The following is a 16,897-nucleotide window of genomic DNA, read 5'->3' as shown; positions in this document are numbered from 1 at the left end:
TTCTGTATCCTGTTACAGCGTGAAATGAAGAGGAAAAGTAATATCCTCCCACGGGGAGTGAGAGAGATGGGAAAACGGAGTAACGAGAGCACAGTAAAGTGAGATTTAAATCCATTTTGAATTAGACTTCCTAGATTTAGAACAAGGGAAAGAAAAAACACGTAAATTATTTTCTCTGTCTTAAAGGAATGCGTGAGTGTGTGTTCATAGACGGCTGGTTTAACTTAACCCATCATTTCTCACTAGGACCCAGTGGATAAGGAAAATACAGAGCGCATGTGACAGAGGTCCTCATAAATCACTCAAGCAACTCTAGTTGATTACCCTCTACATTCCATAGAAGAGGAACGCATAATAGCCATGGCTCTAAATTGCAACTATTTTGGTCGCATATGCTCCTAAAACGTGACATTTTATTTTGTGAGCAACGGGGAGAATAAATAAATAATAATCGCACAGATAATTGTGGTAATGATTAGGCCTCGCTGTACCGTTGTTCCCGAGTGCCCTAGAGAAAATGGTCTATCTAGAAAACTCTTCGGACTAGCCCATTATTCAAGCCATTATTGGAGGGACAGCACAGCGCATATGAACAAGGCAGAGAGAGGAGTTGGCGGACCAATGGGCACCGGGGCTATGGTGCTCAAATTTTCCACCTCTCAAAATGTAGGTCTACTGCTAATAAAGTTAACAAAGCACTGGCTATTTTATCTAGCTAGCTACCGTAATGAATAGGTAGAGGCAGTTATGTCGAAACGGTGCAAAGCTGGTGGACATGGAAATGCGCCATTCTCCTGTTTTAGCTAGACGCCGCTTGTAATAGACTGCGCCCTCGTCTCCACATTTTCATCGCCATAGCCAACTTTCAATTACTACTACGGTCATTTCAATAAATCTATAAGTAGCACTAAGTAGTTCAAATGAGGTAGCCTACATTTGGCTGGCTGTCATGTTCCAGTAAAATCATTTGATACATGTTTCAACTGTGCTCATTATGCAACAAGGTTATAGGTTATAGCCACCAATTTAGTTCCCGACTGTGCATGCATGCATTGCATGATCAATGTTGCAAATGTGAAGCGCAAGCCATTAATCATAGGCCAATCACGTGGATGCTCAAGACATTTATTTTTTTATTTCAGATGCCTATATTAATGAATAGGCAGGTCCATCTTAATTCTGGTATTAGGCAATGGGCTATCGATCGATTTCATAAAAAATTATAATCCTTTGTTCCTGGTTATTTCTATGGCCTCTGGTATAGAAATATGCTGCAGTTGCTTGCTGGTTGCCCTACTGACGTCAAAGTCCATTGTTTCAGAACGTCAAACGTCCAAAAGTTGGTTTACCTTTGGTTTAAAATGAATATCGTTTATTTTTTAGGGATCAAATGTAATGTTTCAATGTAATGAATCTCAGTAGGTAGTGCTTTTACACAATGTAGAAACCTAATATTCCACCAATGACTTCTCAATGACAGATATCAACATCGTAGCTTTTATAATACAAATGTGTCTTTACAGTGCTACATATTAGTTTTTAGGGCACAACATGTGCTTCACAAGTAGCTAGAATTCATAAAGGTCCAATACAGGCTATATACCAATCAATTTCAAAATAATACTATTTTCTGGTGCTCCAAATGTTATGTTGTGCTCCTAACTTTTTTAAGTTGGGAGCACGAGTGCTAACAATGCATTTAATAAAATGCAGAGCCCTGGTCATGGCCCATAGGGAGTACAGTTGTAAAATACTCTCTCCCACTCAGACATACAGTCCTGTATACACGAAAAACAGTCACAGGAAGCAAACAAAATGGAAGAAAATAAACAAAATATGAGGTCAGAACAAGTGAAGGAGGGGAAAGGAAAAGACGTTGGTGACAAACAAGCACTTCCAAGAATCCATTTAATGAAGTGGGTTAGGAGGTATGACGTTAACTGTCGCCTCTCTTCAAACAATTCAAAATACAATTCAATGACGCGAGTGCCGAATATAGCCTACTCTTCAAATACGAGCGCTTTTAAATGAAACAGTGCTGAGTTGAGGAGGGGATTGGTGGAGGAGGGGCGCGGGGGGGGTAGAAGAGATGGGTGGGGACTTTACAATGTCAGCAACTCAAATAGCCCCACCAAACTATGCACATTGTGAGTGGAGAGGGGCTGGGGTATCAGACAACCACATTAAGCACTCATAAACCGGATGGGAACACATTTTAATTTGATGCTCAAAAGCCAAATAAGCTGGGGCCTTAGGAACTGACCCATCCTCCTTACGCAACCCAGAGAGTAAGGGGCAGAAGGAAAAATAAAGAGAATGAAGACTGTGGGAAAACAGTTAAAGAATGTGAATCTAGATCCCAATTACTGGGACATATCCTTCTCAACAGCGGGTGGCTGGTTGTGACCTTTTCAACTTATGTGCTTTTACATCTCCGACCCTAATTTATGAGGCGCTAGCATCTTGCCAAGCATAAATGAATCCATTGAGCGAAAGAAGAGTAAAAGAGGGAGAGCGGGCAGGAAAGGAAAGTAAAATAACACTTTTTGAGCAAACCCCTACTGACTTTGCCAAGCTAATTAGGAAAGGCAATGAAACAGCTCCAAACATGGCTGTGAATGTTAAGTGGCACTACAGTGGCGGTGCAAGATGAAGCAAGGGCTGGGTATTATGACTGTGCACCCAAGGAGCACCCAGCCCCAACCTCCAGACATCTAAAGATCTGTATGTTATTTAGAGCATTCACATTCAGGCTGAAACATCTTTCAAGTGAATTGCTCTGAAGGCAGACCATATGTAGTCCGGGGCAGAGGACTTATATTGCCGTTCTGCTCAGTGCCGATGTTAGGACTTGTTTATTCGAAGTCGCCCGGTAAAGTTTCTATTTAGTATGCGTTGGTGGATTTCTAATTAGCGAGCGATGATTCACTGATTTTACATGTAGATTTTTGAAAATGAAACCAAATGAACGTCCTTGATAAGCCTAGCAGGCAGGGTATAACTATTGGCGTGGACATTTTGCAGGGACATCTTCAGAGAATGCGAGCAGGGTCCTATGGATCAACATTTCAATATCGACACCTGACATTCCATTAGATATCGTGATATAAGAGCCTCAGCAAAATAAGAGACTGGTGTTCAAGTGGTGTGTTGTCATGGAGGTCTAGAAGGTTCAGGTCTCTGAATGATCGAGCTCCCTGACCCAAGTGATTTCAGTATTAAAGAGATGGTGGCGGTGGCAGAGGGCTTTTCTCAATCAGATCACAAACTCCCTCATATTTTTCATTCCCCTGGGTTCATTCTCTGGGTGGCCCTGGGTTTTGTGATGGAGCTAAGAGGACGAGAGAGGAGGTTGAGTGCACCCTTCTGTGCCCTGTAAAATATGGAGGCTGAATCCCAAATGACACGGCTGAGACTTCTCCGTTGCTCCTCTGGCTCCTTCCGGAAGACCTGTGCGGCTACTGTTAGACACGCATTATTAGAGGGGCAGCATGGTAGAACAAGCAGATGAAGTGTATGGTGAAATCAAATAAAATGTTATGGCACATGCTTCGTAGACAACAGGTGTAGACTAAAGGTGAAATGCTTACTTACAGGTCCTTTTCCAACGCAGAGTTAAAGATAAGATACAAAATAAAATGCATCGTGACAGTGAATAACGAATATAGAGAAAAAATAACATGGCTATACAAAGGGAATACCAGTGCCGAGTTGATGTGCAGGGGTACAAGGTAATTGAGGTAGCTATGTAGGTAGGGGTAAAGTGACTAGCAGCAGTGTATGTAGTGTGAAAGTGTGTGTGTGCATGTTATGTGTGTGTTGGCACATGTAGTGTGTGTGTGTGTGTGTATTGGGGCGTCAGTGTAAGTATGTGTGAGTAGAGTCCAGTGTGTGTGCATAGTCAGCGCAAGAGAGTTAGTACAAAAAAGGTCAATGTGGGTAGCCCTGGTTGCCATTTTATGAGCTATTTAGCAGTCTTGTTTAGAAGTCTTATGGCTTGAGGGTAAATGCAGTTCAGGGTCCTGTTGCTTCCAGACTTAGTGCATTGGCACAGCTTCCTGTGCGGTAGCAGAGAGAACAGTTTGTGGCTTAGTGGCTGGAGTCTTGGTGGCTGGATACATTTTCTGGGGATTCCTCTGACCGCCTGGTATAGAGGTCCTGGACGATGTACTGGGCCGTACGCACTACTCTCTGTAGCGCCTTGAGGTCGGATGCCAAGCAGTTCCCAAACACAGTGGTGATGCAGCCAGTCAAGATGCTCTCTATGGTGCAGCTGTAGACTTTTTGAGCATCTGATGGCCCATGCCAGATCTTCAGCCTCCTGAGGAGGAAGAGGAGTTGTCATGGCCTCTTCACGATTGTGTTGGTGTGTTTGGGCCATGATAGATTCTTAGTGATATGGACACCGATAAACTTGAAGCTCTCGGCCCGCTCCACTACAGCCCCGTTGATGTGAATGGGGGCGTGCTCAGCCCTAAAATTCCTGTAGTCCAGGATCAGCTCCTTTGTCTCACTGTTGTCGAAGGAGAGGTTGCTGTCCTGGCACCACACTGCCAGGCCTCTGACCTTCTTGCTATAGGCTGTCTCATCGTTGTCGGTGATCAGGCCTACCACCATTGGGTCGTCGGCAAACTTAATGTGTGCACAGCCACACAGTCATGGGTGAACAGGGAGTACAGGAGGCGACTAAGCATGCACCTCTGAGAGGCCTCGTCATGAAGTCCAGGATCCAGTTGCAGAGGGAGGTGTTCAGTTCCAGGAACCTTAGCTTAGTGATGAGCTCCAAGGGCACTATGGTGTTGAATGTTGAACTGCAGTCAATGAACAGCATTCTCATGTAGGTGTGGATTTGTTTGGCGGTATGCGAATTGGAGAGGGTCCAGGGTGTCTGGGACGATGGTGTTGATGTGAGCCATGATCAGCCTTTCAAAGAATTTCATGGCTACAGATGTGAGTGTTACGGGGCGTTAGTCATTTAGACAGGTTATCTATCTTGGGCATCAGGAACTATGTGGTCTGGGAAAGGTTGAAAATGTCAGTGAAGACACTTGCCAGCTGGTCAGCGCATGCTCTGGGTACGCGTCCTGGTAATCCATCTGTCCCTGCGGTCTTGTGAATGTGAACCTGATTAAAGGTCTTACTAACATCGGCTACGGAGAGCGTGATCACACGTGTCTGGAACAGTTGGTGCTCTCACGCATGGGTCAGTGTCGCTTGCCTCGAAGCAAGCATAGAAGGCATTTAGCTCGTCTGGTAGGCTCGTGTCACTGGGCAGCTTGTGGCTGGGTTTCCCTCTGTAATCCGTGATATTTTGCAAGCCCTGCCACATACGACGAGCGTCAAGTAGGATTTGATCTTAGTCCTGTATTGACGCTTTGCCTGCTTGATGGTTCGTCGGAGAGCGTAGCGCAGGGGTGTCAAACTCATTCTATGGAGGGGCTAGTGTCTTCGGGTTTTGTTTAAGACCTAGACAACCAGGTGAGGGAAGTTCTTTACCAATCTGTGACCTTAATTCATCAATCAAGTATAAGTGAGGAGAGAAAACCCGCAGACACTTGGCCCTCCTTGGAATGAGTTTGAGAAGTGGCGTAGCAGGATTTCTTATAAGTGACCGGGTTAGTGTCCCGCTCCTTGAAAGAGGCAGATCTAGCCTTCACCTTAGTGCGGATGTTGCTTGTAATCCATGGACTCTGGTAGGGATATGTATGTACGGTAACTGTGGGGACAACGCCGTCGATGCATTTATTAATGAAGCCGGTGACTGATGTGGCAAACTCCTTTCTCATTGTCATTGGATGAATCACAAAACATATTCTAGTCTGCTCTAGCAAAACAGTCCTGTAGCTTAGCATCCACTTCACCAGACCACTTCCAAATCGAGTGGGTCACTGGTACTTCCTGTTTGAGTTTTTGCTTGTAAGCAGGAATCAGAAGGATAGCATTATGGTCAGATTTGCCAAATGGAGGACGAGGGAGAGCTTTGTATGCGTCTCTGTATGTGCAGTAAAGGTGACCCCTCTAGTTGCACAGGTGAGATGTTGGTAGAAATGAGGTAAAACGGATTTAAGTTTTCCTGCATTAAAATCACCGGCCACTAGGAGCGCTGCCTCTGGATGAATATTTTCTTGTTGGCTTATGGCCCTATTGAGCTCGGTTTGTGGTGGTAAAGAGACAGCTACGAAAAATGGATGAAAACTCTCTAGGGAAATAGTATGGTCTACAGTTTATCATGAGGTATTCTAACTCAGGTGAGCAGAACCTCGAGACTTCCTTAATATTAGAAATCGTGCACCAGCTGTTGTTAACAAAGAGACATACACCCCCGCCCTTGAGTTTATGAGATGCTGCCAGTCTGTCCTGCAACTCATAGAAAAACCAGCTAGATTTATATTAACCAGGTCCTGGTCCAGCAACGACTCCTTGAAGCATAGGATATTACTGTGCCATTATATAGGCACGCTCCTGGTGGCATATTGGGTCCAGCATGTTCAAATTCTAGGTTGCTTTACACGTACCGCTCCTAGACTCCTAAACCAAGTAGGATGAATTTGCCCATTGACACTGATCTAAGATCCGTTTAGCATTTCCTCCTAAATGGTTTAGGCTGTGATTTCAGGATAAGATAAACTGATCCTAGATCTGTGCCCGTGGGCACTATCGTTACCTGTACATCCTTGAATTTGTCCCTCAGGTCCATGAGGCGGTGGTAGGCCTTGATGGCCTCTGCAAACTCTCCAACGTCGGTGCAGACGGCAATGAAGTTCTCCCAGGTCTGCCTGCCAGTGTTCGTAGTTACATTTCAGAGCATCCTGCAGGTTGTGGAACGCCTTGGTCCTGACAGACAGTGGGACAGACAGGCCCTGGAATTAGTGGTGTCACATAAAGTGTTTTAACATGGCTGGTGCTCATGATTTTTTCAGGGGCAGCTTACAAAGTCTTATGGAATTAATATTAAGTTGAGATGCACACAGACTTTGGAGTAAATCATGCATTACTGTCAATGGGAGATTTGTACCAATTTGAGTTACTTAAAGGGATAGTGCAAGATTCTGGAAAACAAGCCCTTTCTCTACTTACCCAGAGTCAGATGAGCTCATGGATACCATTATGTCTATGTCCAGTTTGAAGGAAGTTGAAGGTAGTTTCATGAGCCAATGCTAACCGCGTTAGCGCAATGACTGGAAGTCTACCGGTAAGCTAGTTAGCACTGGCTCACGAAACTACCTTCAATTTAATTATCAAAATCTCGCACTATTCCTTTAAGTTTGGATTCGGTCCTACCCGTCATTTCTACAGTTCAGTAATTAGTCACTATTTCAGGTGAGGTGCCAGTATCTCTGTAACTTCAGCAGATGTCCAGAGGTGGAGTATAGCCAAGCATGACTGACATGGCTGCCTGCCCTCTGTGTCTGACACCTCAGTGAGACGCAGGCTACATAGTTAGCGCCGGGCTGTCACAACCGCCCTGATACTCTCCCTCTGATCCACCTGCACTCACACACACACCACAGGCTCCAGCCTCTTCAACAGAGAAGGCTTCGGCTGAATTAGCCCAAGCGCTAACCAGGTAGAAGTCTCCACACTTTTTAATTTCAGGCCTGAAAGCACAGACCTGATTTGAACAGGGGCTGAGGGGGGAAAGTTTCCCAAGAAAGAAACAGTGGCGAGTCCTGCTTCCCAAACAGAGAGTCCTGCCAGGAAGAGCTTGTGGTTTTCAGGGGAAATAAGCGAACCTGCCCATCTTGCAGGGGTGAGAATGTTCTAATTGACTTAAGCCTAACAAATCTGTCTGATGCCCTCGTCAGGGTCAGCAGGGGTGTACCTGGGTCCTGTGGTAAAATCAGGAGGGCGCTGCGATGTTATCTTTCCCATTACTACTGCCTGGTGAGTTTCGGGAAGTAATTGAAAAGCATTGAAGTCAGTTACGAGACCAAACTAATGACCAGAGGAGTTGGAGTGGGGTGAGAAAAAAAAGCCTTGTAAACATCAATCTGTTTCATTGGTGTGTAAATCAGTGCTATCTGTGGGGTTATGCAGGCTGGCGATGTTCTGTTTGATAAGTGTTGTAATGTCCTTCCACAGACAACATCTCATCTCAACCCCCCCTCTTTGATACCCCTCTGCAGCCAAAAATCAATACGGCCAGGCTGAATGGAGGCCTACTGGCTGACAGTGCGATTCCCTCTCTCGCTGTCTCTGTGAGAGTGACATGTCCTTGATCAGTACGGGTAGCGGCTTGGGAAACTCAGGAATATCAGGGCTGATCACATCAACGTTTGATTCCTCTTTGTTCTGGCCTTGTGTCAACCGGCACCAGGGGGGTTGAAGGATGGATGGGCGGGTGAGTGAGTGACCAAGTGACTGAGTATCAGTAAGAGCCACCAAGACCAGTTAGCTCAATAATATAATTCCTCACCCTAAAGCGAACCTCCAGTCCAGTCAATTGTTTGAAAGCTGGGGAGAGGAGGCTCTCGATTAGACTGAGGGACCCTAAATTCAAAACCAGGAGACATTCGAACATTGAGCCTGTCACTCGTTGATGGTACGTATGACTGAATTCTACATCTTCCAGAGTCCTAACTCTGTTCAATCATTGACAGGTTAATGGCCGAGGGGGTGCGACTCTACAGTACTCACTTCTGTCTCAGGCGGATGTAGGCCGTGGAGAGGTTGTTCCACGCCTCTGCGTTCTAAAGGAGGAAAAAGAGAGGGAGGGAGAAAAACACAGTTTACACACAAGTAAGCACAGGGTTGTTTAGAAGCCGTGACAGAAGACTAACTCCCTCAGAGCAGAAATCGGTTCTGCCGAGTGCTCTAGGAGTACATTCCCTCCCGATGCATTGGGCACACAGGTGCCGTATGGGTCATTAAGTTGGATTGGAAAGACTGCTGGAGGACAAGAGTGTTATAACTGGGGCTATGGTAAGGGCGTGCTCTCAGTTTGTTTGAGTGTGTTTGTGTAAGAATGTGTTTGTGTGTGGGAATGTGTGCGCATTTGTGAGAGTAATGGAAAAAGAGAGTGGGGGGAGGGGGGTAGAGGGAGTGACAAAATGAGAGAGGAATGGTATTTCAAATGGTCCCACTGTGCATTCATGTGATCGACTCTGTCTTCCTATACAGTGCCATCAGAAAGTATTCACACCCCTTCACTTCTTCCACATTTTGTTGTGTTACAGCCTGCATTTAAGATGGATTAAATGGAGATTTGTTTTTATCAATGGCCTACACACAATACCCCATAATGTCAAAGTGGAATTATATTTTTTCGAAATGTTTACAAATGAATAAAAAATGAAAAGCTGAAACGTCTTGAGTCAATAAGTATTCAACCCGTTTGTTATGGCAAGTCTAAATAAGTTCAGGAGCAAAAATATGATTAACAACTCACATAATAAGTTGCATGGACTCTGTGCGCAATAATAGTGTTTAAAATGATTTTTTAATAATGACATCATCTCTGTACCCCACACATAAAATTAACTGTGAAGTCAATCAGTCAAGAATTTCTAACACAGATTCAACAACAAAGACCAGGGAGATTTTCCAATGCTTCACAAATGGCACCTATTGGTAGATGGTGAAAAAAATTAATTAAAAAAAAAAACAGACATGGAACATCCCTTTGAGCATGGTCAAGTTAATAATTACACTTTAGATGGTGTATCAATACACCCAGTCACTACAAGGATACAGGCGTCCATCCGAACTCAGTTGTCGGACAGGAGGAAACCGGTCAGGGATTTCACCATGAGGCCAATAGTGACTTTAAAACTGTTACAGAGTTTAATGGCTGTGATAGGAGAAAACTGAGGATGGACCAACAACATTGTAGTTACTCCACAATACTAACCTAATTGACAGAGCGAAAAGGAATGTTACACAGAATAAAAATATTCCAAAACATGCAGCCAGTTTGCAACAAGGCACTAAAGTAATACTGCAACAAATGTGGTAAAGCAAGTAACTTTTTGTCCTGAATACAAAGTGTTATGTTTGGGGCAAATCCAATACAACATATTACTGAGTACCACTCTCCATATTTTCAAGCATAGTGGTGGCTGCATCATGTTATTGGTATGCTTGTAATCGTGGGAGGTTTTTCAGGATGAAAAAGAAATGGAATTGAGCTAAGCAAAGGAAAAATCCTGGAGGAAAACCTGGTTCAGTCTGCAGTCCACCAGACACTGGGAGAAGAATTCATCTTTCAGCAGGAAAATAACCTAAAGCACAAGGCCAAATCTACATAGGAATTGCATACCAAGACAGTGAACGTTCCTGAAAGGCCGAGTAAACGTTTTGACTTAAATCTAGCTGATAATCTATGACAAGACCTGAAATGTTTGTCTAGCAATGATCAACAACTGATTTGACAGAGCTTGAAGAATTTAAAAAAGAACAATGGGCAAATGTTGTACACTCCAGGTGTGGAAAGCTCTTAGAGACTTATCCAGAAAGACACACAGCTGTAATCGCTGCCAAAGGGGCTCCTACAAAGTATTGAGTCATTGGTGTGAATACTTACGTAAATGAGATATTTCTGCAGTTCATTTTCAATACATTTGCCAACCTTTCTAAAAACATGTTTTCCCTGTCATTATGGGGCAGTGTGTGTAGAGGAAAAAATATATTTCATACATTTTTAACTCAGGCTGTAACAACAAAATGTGGAATAAGTCAAGGGGTATGAATACTTTCTGAAGGCACAGTATGCGATAATGTAAGGCCTGACATTGGGAGGAAGGGGTTGTAGTAATATAGTATGAACTTACATCTGGCTCCAGTCCCACAAACGTCTGGAAGGCCTTGGCAGCTCCCTCCAGGGCAAAGTAGGCACAGCCCAGAGAGAACCACACCCCAATCTGTAGAAACAAGACAAACACAGTGAGCAGTGTTTAGGAATCCTAAACTGTTAATTGTTGAGTGAAATATCATTTTATAATCTTCTCTATTCCAGGTGAGAATCCTATATTATCTTAGTGCTAAATGCTAACTCTCCCCCTTGATCCACTGTAAAAACGTGCTGAGCCTGCCACACTTTCTCAAGAGTCCTGCTTTCAAAACTTCCCCACCACGCTCACTGGCAGGGTCCACACAGGAGAAGTGTGTGTGGGGGGGGGGGGGGGGGGGGGGGAGCAAACGCCATGTTGGCTCATGTTGCGACCCTCCTGTGCATGTATGTGGATAGTTTGCTTTGGAGGAAAGCCCACCTGTCACGGGGGGAGTGGCAGGCCCCGCTCTGCAACTAACAGGCAGGACCCATCTATGCAAATCAGCTGTGGTGTCAGTCCCCCGGACTCTTTCCCTCTTCCCCCTCTATTTCCCTTTCTATTTCTCTTGCTCCCTCACCACAACATCTTATTGCTCATATCAAAGGGAGGTGGGAGACTGGCATGTTCAGTATATTCCCCTATATTCTGTTTATCTTCATTCTCCAAAGAATGGCCAGAGTGATCGGTTACAAGGGCTCTTATATCTCCTTGGGAATACTTCAACAACTCCTTGAAAAATGGAGGGGGGGAATGTCATTATGGCAAAACAAACTAAATTAAAACATCCTATTGCTGGCTGACCTGCTGAATTAAATATGGACAAAGGGCAGAAGAGTGAAGGAAAACAGGAAATGATTTCCCTTTCCTCTGTTCCGCTATGGTCTGGGTGAAACTGACTCCTTATTTCTTCTCTTTACGGTGCCAACCTACTTTCTAAAGTGCTATTGAATGATTGATTGAATCCATCTATTCGTTAAAAAATTCAGAAATATCACTTGTAGGGAGGTTACCGGCAGGTCAGGTAGTTGAGTTTCACCCTATGAGTAGGCCTGACATGACAAGAATCCACTTCAGAGACTCAAATAATTGTTCAAATATCCTTCCCATAGCTAGCCATAGCAGAGGTTACTTTACCTGCATGGTGTTGATGCGGAGTGACTTCTCGAAGCACTCCACACACTGCTGGAAGTCCTTGGCCCGGAGGTACACCAGGGCCTTGGAGCGCATGGCACGTGCGCTGCGATGGTTCGACAGCTCCCAGGCCTGGTTGTAGTATTGGTGGTGCCGCAGCACGTCCCCCAGCAAGCAGTACAGACTGAGGGACTCCTTCTCCAGCTCCCTACGCAGGGTCTCCTCCGCCTGGTAGAGAGGGAGCGAGAAAAAGAGGGAGGGAGGGAGTGAAACAGAGGGAAGGGGGAAGAGAGAGAGAGAGGCGGGGGGGGGGGGGGGGGGGGGGAGGAAAGAGCTTTGCTCCTTAAGACTCTCAGAGCCAGCACACTGAACATTCTCTGCTAACAATGATCAGGCTTTGATTTGGTCTCGGAATGCCACAATACACTCATTGGAAAAGGAAGCTCAATTGGCTCAATCAAGATGTAGAAACTGTTTGTACTTCTACTGTAGCCTCAACAAGCTAACAAACACTGAACCTCTCAAAAGAGCTGATTTGAGTACTGTACTCCCTGATTTGGAGAGAGTGTAGAATAACGATCAGGTTTCACTTCCCTTCACTTTGAGAAGTGCTTCTGTTCATGTCGAAGCGTCCCAATCTACCCACAGCTCAGGGTGAGTGCTTTTGTGCGCAAGGGACTCTGGGTTTTCATTGCATTCCTTTACCTCATGGAGTAACCGTAGCCCTCTCTTCCACACCACAAACTCTTGAACTCACCTCCAACAAATGGAATTACAACGCAAAAACAATATGGCTGGCAAAGTGTAATATTTGTTTGGACGAAAAGTGTTTTTGGTATAAGCTTGAATAGTAGATGAACATGGACCTCTGCAAATCACAGATTGGGTTGACAAAAGGGGAATAACACCACAGAAAAGTAATGTGAGTTCAGCAACTCTACCGATGACAGAACATTGCTGTAGACTATTACCTATCTATTGGTAAATCTATTGCACTCATATTTCACATATTTGTATTTCCGCTGATCCCACTATACTATACAGTACAACAAATTAAAACTTATCTTCAAAGACATGTGCATTTATATTAGAAAGAAACCATTTTTTTCCTCTACTGAGGGAGCTCGCCAACAATTTACAGCCCATCTAAAAATATCAATATCGTCCTTAAGGGCTACAAACAGCCATCACATCAGCACACTAGTGCTGCTGGTCAAAAACAAGTGGGCTTCCATGGCCTTTTCCAGACCGCTGGCGGAGGAGCCTGATCCCTTTAATAAATATCAGTTATCGGTACTGCAGTGAATCCTATAGTTACCGCCATTCAGTTATTTGGAGGGGTGCTGCACACCCAGGAAAGAGGGAAAACGTCTGACTGTTTCCCAGAAAGGCATTCATATTAGGGAGGTTATATTCACAACATCAATGGGGCATCCCTACAGCCAACTGCTGGCAAAGAATTAGGCTAATTGATTAGAAAGTGCTCTTATGACCACAAGCACTTGACATGCTCTCACCAGGAAATAAGACAGACAGACTATGTGCTTTTCACTGGAGAATGACTTTCAGTAGAAGTATTTCAGTCGATTTTCTGGGGGAAATGGAAAAGGGTGATTGTGAATTGGGTTTTTATAACCTTGGAGAATGGCCACCAGTTAGAACCCCCAGCATGCTCCTCCATAAAAGAGAGAGAGAGCGAGGAGAGGTAGAGGGAGAGAAAAGGAGGGATTCAGTACTCCTCCAAGTACAGACACCCTTATTGTGCTGGGAAAACCACATAAGGAGTTCTCTGAACTCACTGACCCTTGCTTAAGGTTAGAGTGGAATCACCCTTTGGCTATATCTGTCGCTTTTATAAATGGGGCCTGTCTTACTATGGGAGCCATGACACATTTTTTTGAGGGGAGAGTAATTTTCCATGGTGCGGTAGCACATCGAAGGGAATCCAATCAGGCTTGGAATATTTCTAGAAATTGAACCACATTCATGAGTTGTGTACGCGAACATATACTCTCTAAATGGTTTCTCTGTCTGAATTGCGTGTCCCGGGATATTCATATGTGATTTACTGTCCCATATGTGAAACGGAGGTGCTTTAAACATTTGTCAATACCATACATTTATTTCAAATGTGGCTATTTTGGCCTGGGTTATACCATATAAGTGTTGTTCAATGTTTCATCTTGTTTATTTCCATGTAAGGTTTACACAGATGTCTCATCCATAAGGCTGGTGTAATACAACAATTACATTCAAAACTCAAGAGCTATCGAACGAATTCAACAGAAATTGACTTAATGCAGGTCTCCCTCTCAACGCTTTCCTCTGTTTCTCTATTTTAGTTTCATTCTTTTTCTCAGGGTGCGGCCAGGTCAGGCTCAATCACATTTCGCAGGCATTCAGACACACCGAGAGCAGGAACAGCACGTTTAGTACAAAGAGACTACTGGCTGGAATCCACCCAAGTCTTCAGACAAATGGATTGTCTAGCCTTTTTTATCATGTTACATGGAGAGCTGGCCAGGGCCAAAGTGCATGGTTTTAGTGTGGAGGACTTATTTTATTGACCAGAATGCACGTCTGTAATCAGATTGGAAGACAAAACCAGCTGTAATTCACTAACAGAGCACAATGGCCTGCAGGACTCGCATTCAGGGTTGGGACTGTGAGCAGCGGCTAAGTACGGGTCAGCTGGAGGGAGCACTGGTATGTGTGTGTGCTGGCATGCATGCGTGTGTAGAATACTAATTTCTGCTCAATCTGCCCAAGCCAAGCCCTGTTGATCCAGAGAGATTGATGTGGTGATATTAGCTATTAGAGAATTTATGAAAAAGAACCCTGTGAATCATGTGAGAGGTCACTTAAACAGGTCGATCACTAAAAGGACAAGGGAAGATTGAAAGAAAATACTTCAGCGAGATTCTTACTGACAATTAACCAGATGTCCATTGCGTAACGGTTCGGGAGAACATCCTCAGAGCATTTGTGACAAATCTGGCACCGGTTTCATCAATGACTTTCAGAACCACATTTCATAACCACAGCAAGATGGAGGACAGTGTTACAGGATTCTCTTCGTGGCCCGGTGTTAGAGGTTGACCGATTAATTAGCATGGCCGATTAATTAGGGCCGATTTCAAGTTTTCATAACAATCGGTAATCTGCATTTTTGGACGCCGATTATGGCCGATTAGAATCCATGAGGAGACTGCGTGGCAGGCTGACCATCTGTTACACGAGTGCAGCAAGGAGACAAGTTGCTAGCTAGCATTAAACTTCTTATAAAAAAACTATCAATCTTAACATAATCACTAGTTAACTACACATGGTTGATGATATTACTAGTTTAACTAGCTTGTCCAGCGTTGCATATAATCAATGCGGTGTCTGTTCATTTATCATCGAATCACAGCCTACTTCGCCAAACGGGGATGATTTAACAAGCGCATTTGCGAAAAAAGCACAATCGTTGCACAAATGTACCTAACCATAAACATCAATGCATTTATTAAAATCAATACACAAGTATATATTTTTAAAACTGCATATTTACTTAAAAGAAATTCATGTTAGCAGGCAATATTAACTAGGGAAATTGTGTCACCTCTTGGGTTCAGTGCAAGCAGAGTCAGGGTAAATGCAGCAGTTTTGGCCGCCTGGCTTGTTGACAACTGTGTGAAGACTATTTCTTCCTAACAAAGACTAATTAATTTGCCAGAATTGTATGTAATTATGACATAACATTGAAGGTTGTGCAATGTAACAGCAATATGTAGACTTAGGGTTGCCACCCGTTCGATAAAATATGGAATAGTTCTGTATTTCACTGAAAGAATAAACGTTTTGTTTTTTAAATTATAGTTTCCGGATTTGACCATATTAATGACCTAAGGCTCGTATTTCTGTGTGTTTTTTATATTATAATTAAGTCTATGATTTGATATTTGATAGAGCAGTCTGACTGAGCAGTGGTAGGCAGTAGCAGGCTCGTAAGCATTCATTCAAACAGCACTTTCCTGTGATTGCCAACAGCTCTTTGCAAGGCTTGAAGCACAGCGCTGTTTATGACTTCAAGCCTATCAACTCCTGAGATTAGGCTGGCAATACTATAGTGCCTATAAGAACATCCAATAGTCAAAGGTATATGAAATAGAAATGGTATAGAGAGAAACAGTCCTATAATTCCTATAATAAATACAACCTAAAACTTCTTAACTGGGAATATTGAAGACTCATGTTAAAAGGAACCACCAGCTTTCATATGTTCTGAGCAAAGGAACTTAAACGTTAGCTTTTTTACATGGCACATATTGCACTTTTACTTTCTCCTCCAGCACGGTTTTGCATTATTTAAACCAAATTGAACGTTTCATTATTTATTTGAGACTAAATAGATTTTATTTATGTATTATATTAAGTTAAAATAAAAGGTGTTCATTCAGTATTATTGTAATTGCCATTATTACAAATATATACGTATTTAAAAAAATTCTATAAAAGAAATACAACAAAAATACATTTAAAAAAAACGGCCGATTAATCTGTATCGGCTTCTTTCGGCCCTCCAATAAATCGGTATCGGCGTTGAAAATCATATTCGGCCGACCTCTACCTGGTGTGGCACGCCACGATTCTGCTAGGACTTGACAGAACATCGTCTGGCAGGTGCAAGAGAGGAGGTTGCCTAACCTCTGGCTCTTTATTCTTGCTCTGTTTCATTACCTCAGTCAATTCTGACCGAGAGCCCTTGCAGGTTGGGCGAGAGAAAAAAAATAAACACCTGTGTAAACATCGAGACTTCTCCGGCAAAAAAAAAAGAAAGGAAAACGATCCGCTATCAAAAAGGAGGACCAACAAAAACAAACAGCTGCCATATGTCCACATCATTTGATTCTTTACTGTCTGCCTCTGTGGAAAACAGTCTAAAACCAATGCCATTGGTTCTGTCGGCTACCCTTGTGACCTGTATTTCCATAGCCTGTTGTTTCACCATTAAG

The 16,897-nt window shown here is 43.6% G+C and overlaps 1 pseudogene across 1 annotated transcript in view; it reads right to left on the bottom strand.

Annotated features, from left to right (window-relative positions):
* LOC106606663 (tetratricopeptide repeat protein 27-like) overlaps positions 1-16,897 on the bottom strand; it is a 40,404-nt pseudogene that overhangs the window by 10,360 nt on the left and 13,147 nt on the right. The window contains exons 5-8 of the transcript XR_014381292.1: positions 11,904-12,137; positions 10,770-10,859; positions 8,638-8,690; positions 6,665-6,834 (exon numbers count right to left, since the gene is read on the bottom strand). The product of XR_014381292.1 is annotated as a tetratricopeptide repeat protein 27-like (transcript). The remainder of the gene's footprint in view (positions 1-6,664; positions 6,835-8,637; positions 8,691-10,769; positions 10,860-11,903; positions 12,138-16,897) is intronic.

The sequence above is a fragment of the Salmo salar genome, chromosome 01, assembly GCF_965601325.2.
Source record: "Salmo salar chromosome 01, fSalSal1, whole genome shotgun sequence".
Taxonomy (NCBI): domain Eukaryota; kingdom Metazoa; phylum Chordata; class Actinopteri; order Salmoniformes; family Salmonidae; genus Salmo; species Salmo salar.
This window is presented reverse-complemented; position numbering and strand designations above follow the sequence as displayed.